General features: G+C 33.1%; 1 pseudogene; it reads left to right on the forward strand.

Moving 5' to 3' along the window:
* Positions 1-3,916: 3,916 nt before the first annotated feature.
* LOC133829393 (amino-acid permease BAT1 homolog) lies at positions 3,917-7,172 on the forward strand (annotated as a pseudogene).
* Positions 7,173-12,024: the final 4,852 nt, after the last annotated feature.

The following is a 12,024-nucleotide window of genomic DNA, read 5'->3' on the forward strand; positions in this document are numbered from 1 at the left end:
TCTGATCACGCACTCACATCTCTCGGCTTCTCCTCATCAGTCCCCGAACACTTTAAGGTTCAAGAACTGTGGTTTTGGTGCTTTAATTTCAGGGAAGCTTTCTATCAAAGTTAAAGGTGTATTGAGTATTCATATCTCTCCTCATTCTTTTCTCTCGCCAAAAACACTTTGCCCGATAGCTTCTCCATCCGACAATTCAACGCCCATCTCCATCATAGTGGTATTCATGCCTATTGTTGGTTTGGCCTATATGTACTTAATGATTCTTGTGTTTTCTTGAGATGATTACTTCATAGCAGAAGCAGCTGCACTGAGACGAGGCATCCTCCTTGCGATGCCAGAATCTTCCTTGCGACATTGGCATGACCCCGTCGGTGGCTTGAGGTTTGAGATTCCAGACTGCTTTATCCTTGATGGTTGAGGTATTTTTATATGAATGATGATGATTTATTTACCCAATAATTTGTTGCTTTTTTGATTGATTATTACTCCCAAGTTTTGATTGATTTTTTGAAGATTTAAGCTTGATTTTTGGGCATTTTAGCATTTCAGCTAGATTTTTGGGCATTTTGTTGTGTTTCATTTACAAATCAAGTACCTCAGAGGTTTGTGTTATTGTTTATCATTGAAACTTCTTTATTTGGGTTGGTCTTGAATCTTAGAGATAAATATGTTACTTGTTTGTTTAGTTTCATAATGGGTTTTTCTTAATTTGAAAAGATCATGTCCTTCTTCATTTTGGGTATCTTATTTGATGTTGTGTATGAAGTATAATATTTAGAGATGCTTAGCTATTATAGCTGAAAACCCTTCTATCTTTTGCTCAGGTGATGTGGAGCATACTCACCTGTGGTGAAAGGATTGGATTATGCTTTACTTAATAAAATTCGGAGTGAAATTGACAAGAAGCCAGATTCTGGTGAGGAAAGTGATGGAAAACAACCTAGGTAACTTGCATATTCTTTGTTGCAACTTCAAGAGCCATTATAGTCTGCCATGTTTTGTGGATTCTGACTATGTAGATGCTAATTGCTTTATTATTATAATTATTTTTTGCTTTAGGATGAATGTGGGTAAAAGCTCTTAATTTTGTTTTTGATTTAACAAGGATGCCATTTTAGACCCGATCAAATTAAGTGAAAACTAACTAACAATTTTAGTAGACACATGTGTGTATTAAAGAATATGATACACATGTATTTTGCAAATCTGAGGTCTAGTATGTCTTGAAGTCTAAGACATCCAACTCCAGGTTGTTTATTGGAAAAGTGAAATTTTATTTGTTATGATTTGACAATTATTGACATATATTAATTTCTTATTTCTGTAACAACAATTAATGAAACCTCAGTTAGTATGCTTCGGGAAAAAGAAGAAGAGACTTATGCGATTAAAAACTTTGATTTCTCGCTCTCAAATATTTGTTTACTTTTCCTTGTTTTGTATTTTCGTTTTTTTAGCGGGTGATACTACCTTTGAAAACAGAGGCCTTTCTTTCTCCATTTTTTCTTTCTTTCTTTCTTTCTCAATTCATGTGAGGTAGTAATGTAGCCATATTGTAACACCTACACTGACATATTCATGTTGTTCTATGACAGGGCATCCAAGGAAGATTAACGATTGTTGTTTCGCACTGCGATTGCAAAGGTTCATTAATTTTGTGAATAAAGAAAGAGACATTTTATTCCTTTTATATCATAATTTCTTAACATATGTCTTATGTGTGTTTTCAGTCTGTTTATCAATGGATAGTGAAGCCCTAAACTGTTATCAAGTCAAATGAAATGTTCCTTCCCGGTAGAATGGCTTTTATTTTTAACATGGTAAATTATAATGGTTGTTTTTATTGACTTTTATATTTCTACTACCACCCAAACATGTTTAAAGTTCTACAATGGGAATTAATTTGGCCATAGGCCTGTCCCAGATAATTTAATCTTCCTATAAGAATTTTAGTGCTCTAACGCTTTTTCTTTTTCCATTTGTACCAGGAAAATGGGTATTGTCATGACATTTCGACTACGATGCATAGGAGTAGAGCTAACTGTCCACAGCCTAAGGTTTAAAGTTGTTGAACACTTCTGCAGTCTTATTTTCGGTATTGTACATCTTATTCAAAACTTCATTTAATTTTCATTGGGCAAGAAATGGTCACTGTCAGTGTAGATGGTTCTGTGCTTGATCGAATTTCTAAAATCATGTCATATTTACGTCTTGGATCTTCTGGGAAAGTTCTCAAAAATAAAAAGAAGGAAAGAGATGTAAAAGGTAATAATTGCAAGCAACTTGTAGCTTGAACTTTGTGGATATTGCCAAGCATGTCATTATTAGTTTATTTCATTTCATAAATAGTATTGAGATTTTCTTTGTTTGGGGTAAAATATAATCTATAAGAACACCAAAATTTCTAAGCGTTAATATAATTTATCCTGGAAGCTCTATAAATATATACTGTCCCAGTAGTCAGATTTGGTATAACTTAAAACAGTATTTCCAGGGAAAAAAGGTACAATTATATCTGGATAAGGAATTATTTGTCACAGTGCTTCTTCCTCCCCTCGCGCCGCCTGTTCTGGTCCTCGTCGCCGTTGTGCCGTCAGTCGTCCAAAGTCCCCGGCGCTGCATCTATCTCTTCGTCCATTAATTTCTTCAACAATTGTATTCACAGTAAAAACCCTTAAGCCCCTACATTCTTGTAGTGAGCTTAGTTACTTGCAAGTGAGAATGAAATTCTTTGTTATCATTCTATTTAGAAAAAATGAAGTTAATTTTAGGTTTAGTTGGTTTCACAGAAGAATGATGTGATTATTTATCTGTTATTAAATGAAAATTCCTCTGTTGGTTGAGAAAATATGTGTTTTCTTCCATGATTAGGAATTGTTTTGCTGATTTGAGAATTATGTATATATAATTGGCTTAATTAATATGTGCGATAGTATAATTAATCATTAATAATGATAATAATTACCTTGGCGTCCTTTCTTGTTCTGTGATTCATTCCAGCAATTCTTATCCCACAAATGAGCCTCATACCATGCTTACCATTTGTTTAGTATCAATGTGTACATTTTCTCACTTTTTGTCTATTGTGATGATACAATATTTATTTGGGTTTCTAATATCTCTGAATAGCATAGAATTTCAAGAACTTTGTTTATTAGTGCATACATTCTATTCTCTTAGCCTATTATTTTTTGGCTTTGCATCAGATAGGAAACCTCTATAGAAATAGTACCTACCTAACTAATGATAGAAGATGAAAATACTTGTATACATTTGATAGGAATAACATCCTCCCTATCATTACGCATTGTTCTAATAACTGTGCTTACCTATTGAACTTGTTCTCTTAAACATGATGAAAGAATAGCTTTGGAATTTCTTCAAAAATTTCTAAGCATCTCATGTATAGTTTCTTTCTAGAGTAGGCCCCAAGACGAGAGAGGTTCATGTTACAATCAGGCTCACTTGGAAGAGCTCTTCCATTCTGTCAAAAAATCTATCCCATTCATATAAACATTAATCAGGATGTTATATCTATTGATGTCTACTTTATGTTGTCCCTTTTCCATACAAGTAAGAACATTATTCTGATTCAATTCAAGTTTGTGATATGCGTGACTTAATTGTCTTGTTAAATTTGTTCAGGTCGTTTTTTTTTATTATGAATGTGCCCTCTGTTTCATTTGTAAATGCATACAAATGCATTACTAATGTGCTCAATTTGTTCCCAGGTTTGCCAAGGTTTCATTGTGAGCCCACCTTTGCATGCCTTCAAACAATAGACCCACTCAAATATTGTCTTTTCTTTGCATTTTCATTCTCTATCATATCAGTGCTTTCTGGTGTGACCACTCTATACAACAATGGATTAAGGTTTGGTGGCCCAGTGTCTCTTATTTATGGTTGGTTTGTAGCTTGATCTTTCTCCATGTTGGTTGCTTTGTCCATGGCTGAGATTTGTTCTTCTTACCTTACTTCTGGGGGTCTCTACTATTGGAGTACCAAGCTTGCTGGCCCAAAATGGTCACCATTTGCTTCATGGATAACTGGATGGTATGTAATAATATTCTTTTTCTAACTGTTAACTTGGGAAAATGTCTTTCTTCAATTTTTTCTAGTAGACTGTTTATACTTTGGCTTGGAGCTTTTAGAGTTTCATTTGGGGTCTAAGATTGTAATGCCTGTACAGTACAAAGTCACCATTAGTAAATATAGCACATACTTTAATCTTAGCACTAGACCTTATATATATATATAATTTAGTTAAATCAGTTAATTTAGTTAAGTTATTGAGAGTAATTTTGAGCTTAGTACTGGACCTTATATGCTTAAATTAGTTGAAACAGATAGTTTAGTTAAGTATAGGACTGTATCTTACTTTTCTTGATTCTTCTTTGTGGCTTGTATATATTGGTGCCACTTGTATTTTGTATTCATTCAATTCAATACAATTTCATTTTCTTTTATAATATGATATCAGAGAATTAAACTATTCTAGCTTCATTTATCTCCTATACTTTAAAAAGACAAGGTTCAAACTTGTATCTTAGGCATGTCTTTGACTAAATGAGATGTTCTTCATTGGAGATCATCACTTATAGATTTGTAAACTTGTTTAGAACAAATTTTAAGGAGCTAGGGTCTGGTCTATCCTATATAGGGTCAAAAAGAATGATTTTTAACACAAAATAACTGTGCCAAATCCATCTTTTTGAAATAACATCCTCTGATTTCTAAGCACTGTAGTTTCAAAGTCTTCAACGTTTTGTAATCATTAAGTAATAACACAACATGTATTTACATATTTTCAGTGGGCAATCACATTAAGTGCATATTTTTTTCACTTGCATAGCTTATTCAAGTGATCATTTCCCTTAGCACTGGTGGAAAAACTGGTCGTGGATATGAGGCTTCAAAGTACTCAGTCATTGCTTTCCATGGAGGAATTTTGCTTCTTCATGCTATCACAAACAGTCTTCCCATATCTTGGTTATCTTTCTTTGGACAGTTCGCTGCTGCATGGAATATTGTTGGTATGATCAAGAGTTTCCCTCTCCTGCCTATACCATACATTTTCCAATTTCTCACTGAAAATTACTGAAATTTTCACTTACTCATGAGTGTTTGTTCTTATTATCCTCATTCCTTCTATTGCCACTGAGAGAGCTAGTGTCAAATATGTCTTCACTCACTTCAACACTGGTAATGAACAAGGAATCGGCGACTCGGTTTACATTTTCATTCTGGGGCTTTTGATGAGTCAGTATTCACTAATTGGTTATGATGTATCTGCTCACATGGTATGAAAAGTTTATACTTGTCTCATATATAATAACAACTTCTTACCAAGATGCATATGACATTTTTTCCTAATTGACTTGTGTAGTGACCCCAATTTTTGTTCTATGTAACAGAAGGGTCAGCCTAATTCTTCTTGTTTTTCTTATTATAGACAAAAGAAACCAAGAATGCTGATAATAATGGACCAAGAGGAATAGTTAGTGCTGTTGGGATTTCTATCATTGTTGGATTGTGTTACATACTTGGCATCACTTTTGATGTAACCAATATCACATCCCTTTTGGATGAAAATAATGATTCTGGTGGTTATGCCATTGCTGAAATATTTTACCAAGCATTTAAGAGTAGACATGGTAGTGGTGCTGGGGGTATTGTTTGCTTGGGAGTGGTTATTATAATTCTGTTTGTGGCCTTTTATTGTTATATGACCACTGATTTTAAATTTGGGGACTTGATAATATAATTGTTATTCTAAATTTAATATGGAATGCTATTATACATACACATATATAAGTATTACATATACTTTGATGTAGATCATATGACTAATTCTGGTTGTGGGCATATAATAAGTATTTACTGAAATTTTGATTTAATGCTTTTGTGAAATCTAGTCTGACTTGAGAGAAAATAAATGGAAATGTATACATCATGTTGTTTTGTGTTTTTTTTTTTTATGTATTTAATAAAAAAAATTATTTATTAATCTAATTATTACTTTGTTCTTTTGTGATGGGCAGTCATGGGGTGGTGGTGGTGGTGAATGGATTTGGTGGTGATGCAGGTGGTGGTGGACGAATGCAGGTTGGTATTTCTAGTCTGTTTTTTTTCTTTTAATATCTTCGGATTTGAGATAAAATAAGAAAATAAATAAATATGAGTAATGTTCATTTCTGACATTTGATCTGATTTTTTTATTGAAGAAAGCTATTGATTTTTGTGGTATGCCCTGAAACAATATCTATTGGGTTGTTTATTGGAGTTGTTATGTTTGGTTTTTCTATTTGTGTTCTTTTTTTTTTGTATCTTTTACGTAAAACATTTTGGGTATTATTTTTATAGAAATAGAACGAAGTATATATATATATATATAACTTTACGGTGATGAAACAATATTGTATACATATTTCTTCAAGTCTTATGTAGTATGGATATGAGTTTATTTCTTATAATCAGTTTTGAATTTTTCTTGCTCTTGCATTTTTCATGGAGATACAAATTCTAGTTTTTCCATTTCTTCTTGAAAGTGAAATATTGATATGCCAATTTTTTTTTCTCTCTATTTTTATGTGGTAAGAATTGGTCAATATTTTTTGTTACAGAATACTAGAGAATCATGAATGACATTCATAAGACTCTAGATGTGCTCAAACCTTGTCTGAGCTTGAATGCACTTCATGTAGAGTTTGGCCAAACTCCAAACTAAGCACACCATAAAGAGTGGACCTCATTGAAATCCTTGTGAAGGTGATCATACTTTTCCTTTAAATAGTGCAAGTTTAGTTTGAAATGTGAGTTCAGATTTCTTTTCATTAGTTTGCATGGTTATGTTTTATAGTTAATTGTGATCCATAATATGCTTTTATACATTCAGAGCGTTAGGAGCTCTTTTCTCACACTTATTCATTTTTTTTTGTAATTCTGTATTTTTTTTTTTTTTTGTATGTCAACTCTTGCTAGTAATACCTTCTTTTTCTTTAGCTCTTCTCTAGTTGTAGATTCTAAAGTGATGAATTGTTTTGAGTGTCATTTCTTATGCATTGAAACATTAATATATTGACATGAATAGACAAGCTTATAACGTGATACACTAATAATGATGTTATGAAAAGTAGAGGAATAGAAATATAGAATCTATTGTGACAGGACCCAAGTGTGAAAGGTAATATATGACTTACTTTTTAAATTTCTATGCTTCTACATACAGAAAACTTATACAAATACCATTGACATATTCATGGAATCTTTCAATGATGGATTATTTTTATTCAATTGTACTAAGGCATAATATTTATGTTCAGCTGAAACTATTGACCCTTCTTTGTGTTTGTGATAATTCGTTGAGGTGTTTCTTCTTGTGTTCTTGTTTTAGTTTTTATGTTATGCATAGATAGCTTGATTTGAGACCCATCTGGTTTGCTATTTAGTGTTATTGTGTTGTCTGGAGTCTGGGTTTTGTGTAGATTGTTGCTATGTTAGTCTTTTGTTATTAGTTACTCCAATACAAGCCATATGATGCCCCGTTTATGTTGTAGATAGGCATACACTACACCAAATATCTTTTTTTTTTTTTACAACACATGAGTATAAGACTATTAGAAAAGTATTATAATAACTAATCTAAAAGTTGGTAGAGTGTAAAAGGCGGGCCTGAAAAATTATTGAGCACCAAAGTAAAAGGAAAAATGAAACTTTATTCTCTCGCCCAAATAAGTCACCCTCTGATAGCTCTTCTCTCACCTCCTTCACATTCTCTTACAATCTAGGTCTTTTGGAAAGAGTCTTAGAAAGCCCATGTCCTTTTAGCCAGATGAGATGAGTAGAACGATCTCATTTGCTCTAGTCTTCATTGTTTGTTCTCATATTAGGCTCATTCTCTTTCATTCTTTTTTACGTTCTCTCTTATAAGGGTAGAGGTATGTTTTCTGTGGTTTTTTTCTTCCTTTTTAATCAAATAAAGTCATATGAGTTTGATCTGTTCTGACTGTATATGGGTTTGTTCTATTATGAGTTTCCAAATATATGGATAAAGTTTATGAGATATTCAAAGTTTATTTTGTATTTTTTTTATTTGATCTTATGTGAGATTCTTATTTATTTATTGTTTTGCATTTTAATTTTTATATATTCTTTTTGGTATTTTTTGTATGATATTGCTTATGTGATATATATATATATATATATTTATATATGTATGTTAAAGTTGATTTCAACCAATATTAATTGAAAGCATCAAATTTGGGCATAATTAATTGATAGTAAAAATGGCCTATATTGAATTGTTCAATTTCAATCAAACTGTAAGAGTACTAATATAGTGGCTATTAAGCATGTGAATAATTGAATTCATAGATGGTCTATCAGCTACAATTTCTATTAGTTTGAGAGCTGTTGAAGAGACAGAGGTCTTCCTTGATAAGTAAAAGGATATTCTTGTGAACAAGGTGTCTCTAGCTGAACTGATCTATGTGAAAAATCAGTGCAAGGAGAGAAAAAGCGAGAGGAAAACAGAGGAATAAACTTGTTCATTGGTTCAACGAAGGTTGTTTTTTTTTCTTTTTCATAGAAGTATACTGTGGCATTTTTTTCTTTCATTATATTATATTTGGATCATCATATGAAAATTTTGATCTATTGAGTTGTTGCTTTTAGACATAAAATCATTGTTTTGCTTGCTGATTTTAGAAATTTGAGTCTTCAATAAAAGCCTAATTTATACTTTCACTAATTGTTTTGCTTGCTGATTTTAGGAATTTGAGTCTTCAATAAAAGTCTAAGGTATACTTTCACTCAGATTTGCCTAAGGTATAAAAGGCACATACATATTTAGATGGATACTGTAATTTCACAAGATCAAGTGACATTTGGTTCTCTGTTCTTTGGTTTTTCATGTATATGAGGATTTCTCTGATTTTTTTTTTTATTTTGGTTTGATAGAACTACATGGTGCAACATCAGTAGATGCTTAAGGTGAGGCCCAATATTTAACCAATGAGATGTTGAAGAAACCATTTCTGAGATTTTCAACAACTTTCTTTTGATTGGAAAATCGGAGGTCAGTATATTGAGCTATGATTATCTTTCAATGATGGTTTATGTAACGACCCCAAATTCGCTAATGAGGCTTAAGAGCCTTGATTAGTGTGCCGGGAGGGCATTATTGAGTTAAATGTGATTTGAATGACTTTATTGACTTAAAAGCATGATTGTGTGATTAAAATGCTTGTATGATTATATTGGTATTAATGTGATATATATATATGGTTTTGTGAGAACCACATTATTATGTGGGTAGGTCTGCACTGCATGACTCGAGGCGATCCTAGGGCTAGATAGCGGGAAAAAGTCACAATAGGGATTAACAGTTGACTTTGGATAAGTCAGGGGTATTTTAGGTATCGGGTAGTTATTTAGACTATCGGGTTATGAAAATAAATATATGGAGATATATTTGAGGTTAAGAAGTCTAGGCGGGAATATTGGGGAATTTTACCATTTCGCCCTCGGAGACGTTTCGGTACCCCGAGCCTTGGGATTGACTTAAATAATTAGTGATAGACTAAGTAAAATATAGAACTCAGTGGAACAAAATTTAGAACCGACCTTCATCCTTCTCTTTCTCTTTCTCTCTCAAAGGAACCACATAAGCAAGATGAAATTGGTTGGGAAATTCAGAGAAATTGAGCTGAGGCTTTGGGGATTAGCTCAGGGTTAGCTAAAGGATCTAATCAAGAGTTAAGGTAAGCTCTGAGTTTTACTTTTGGTGGTTAAATTCTGTGTACATGGCTGAGTTCTAAGTGTTTATGGGTTTTGGCATTAAAGGTTGAATTTGAGGCTGGAAACTTGGAAGTTAGGTCAGAGAACTCTTGGAGAAGTGGTTCTGCAGCTGAGGTAAGCTCTAATCTAAGGTTTGATGGCTGAGTTATAGTTTTTTCATGGCTGGGTTTTATGTTTTTAAGTTAGAAAGTTTCAGTAATTGAAATGGGTTTTTGATGGGTTTCTAGCTGTAGAGTCCAAGAACTTTACTTAGCTAAGATAGATAGTAGTATGATAGTATTTATAGCATTATCTTTGTTACTTTGGATTTTTGGTTCAGACCGGGAGTTATTTGGACACTCATAGTAGTACTTATAGATTTTCTAAGTTTAACCTATAGTTTAAGAATATTAAGTATAACCTAAGGTTTGATTAAAGTGACTGATATTAAGGATTATATTATTATATTATAAGGTTTAGACATCAACCAATAGGATTTTAAGCACATGTTTTGAATGGTAATTAAGGATTAAGATTTTTGAGGATTAAATATAATAAGGAGTAAAGTTTGAATGTTATAGGGTCAGTCAGCAGCTTTGAGTACGTTGAGGGCTTAGTCAAGGCTGTTTACTCCATTCAAACCTAGCTAAAAATGTGTAATTTCGTGTTTAAATATTCAGCGTATGCCGATATATCGCAGCTATAGGGGGCGATATGTCGCAGCACGTAGATACGGAAAACACGAAACGATGCACGGTCGCCTCGGGCATACTGGCCCAGGCGATATATCGCCTACAGGGGGCGATATATCGCCTCCTTCAGCATGGATTCAAACTCTTTTGAATTCATTTCCTTTCAGCCATTCAAACTCCTTCAACAGTCCAGCATCTTGTGAACGAGTCTTCAGCCTCTGCTGAACGATTATTCAAATGATTTTCACCTAAAAAGCCATTATTTTTATTCAAGTAAAATCAAGATATTTTCATTCCCAAACTCTATAAATAGGACCTAGTACCCAGCCATTATTCACCATTTGCTCTAAGTTCAGAAGCTGCTAGTGTTAAGTGAGTGTGAGAGTGTAAACACTTGGTTTGGGGAAAAACTATAAGCTTAAACATCATAAGCTTATCAAACACTTTGGGAAGTGAGTTCTATAGTATTTCGGTGAAGGTTAGATTGATCTTGCAATCTTTGAGGTAAACCCAAAACTCTAGTTCCTTTCTGTATTTTATGTTATTTCCTTTCTCAAAACCTTCTACTCAGTCCCCTAACCTTATTCTTATTTTGGTTAGGGAATCCAAGCTCTTAAGCATATAAGTTGGTAAGTATGTTTTTATGGATTAGTCTTTCCATCTCTTTCATTTCATCTCCTTTCTTTAGACTCACTCTTTCTTATGGTTTTAGGAGTGTTCCAAAAGTCCCAACTCAGTCCATAATCTCGGTAACTTTGGTAAGGAAAATAGGCTAGAATTAATATGTTATGTGCTTATGTTATCTATATGTTTTATGTTATTAAAAGTGTTATGATATGTATATGTGTATGTTTGTAGGCTTGGGCATATGACCCATATGACTAACAAGACCCCAAATGGGTTATGGGCATATGACCTACTTAGCTAGTAGGAACCCATTAACCCCATGGGCATATGCTTGTTTAGCCTATGGGACCCCAAGTAATAATGGCCATTATAATAAGTGTATTATGTGTTATGATATGTCTTTACGTTATTATGACATTATGTTTATGTTTATGACTATGTGTTAGATTTTCCTTGCTGGGCATTAGGCTCATTCCTTTCTGTTTATGTGCAGGAAATAAGCTTTAGAGGCGGAAAGATTCGTGACGCTTAGAGGATGTGTATCGATGGTGAATGGAGTCAAGGGGCCGAGCGTTATTCGATTCGAGGATGTAGTCTTGTTTATGTTTTTATGGTTTTAGAAGTATTTTCCGCATTTTCTATGTAACCCTTTTTAGTTTTTAAGTTATTTTTGTTTTAAAGACAATGGGTACCCATATCCTACTTATTTTATGAAAGTAACCTTTGTTTCCATAAGTTTTCAATAAAATTATGGTATTTCTGCAAAAATGTAAGATTTATGTATAGATTCGTTAATGGTCCAAGTAGTCTAGATTAGTGGGTCGTTACACTAGCCTAGGATTTAGCTGGGTTGTGTTGTTGGAATCTTGTGGGAAGTTTTTGGATAATTGAGTTGTGGTTTTGGGGTGGTTTTGAGTGAGTTTGT

The sequence above is a fragment of the Humulus lupulus genome, chromosome 4, assembly GCF_963169125.1.
Source record: "Humulus lupulus chromosome 4, drHumLupu1.1, whole genome shotgun sequence".
NCBI lineage: Eukaryota > Viridiplantae > Streptophyta > Magnoliopsida > Rosales > Cannabaceae > Humulus > Humulus lupulus.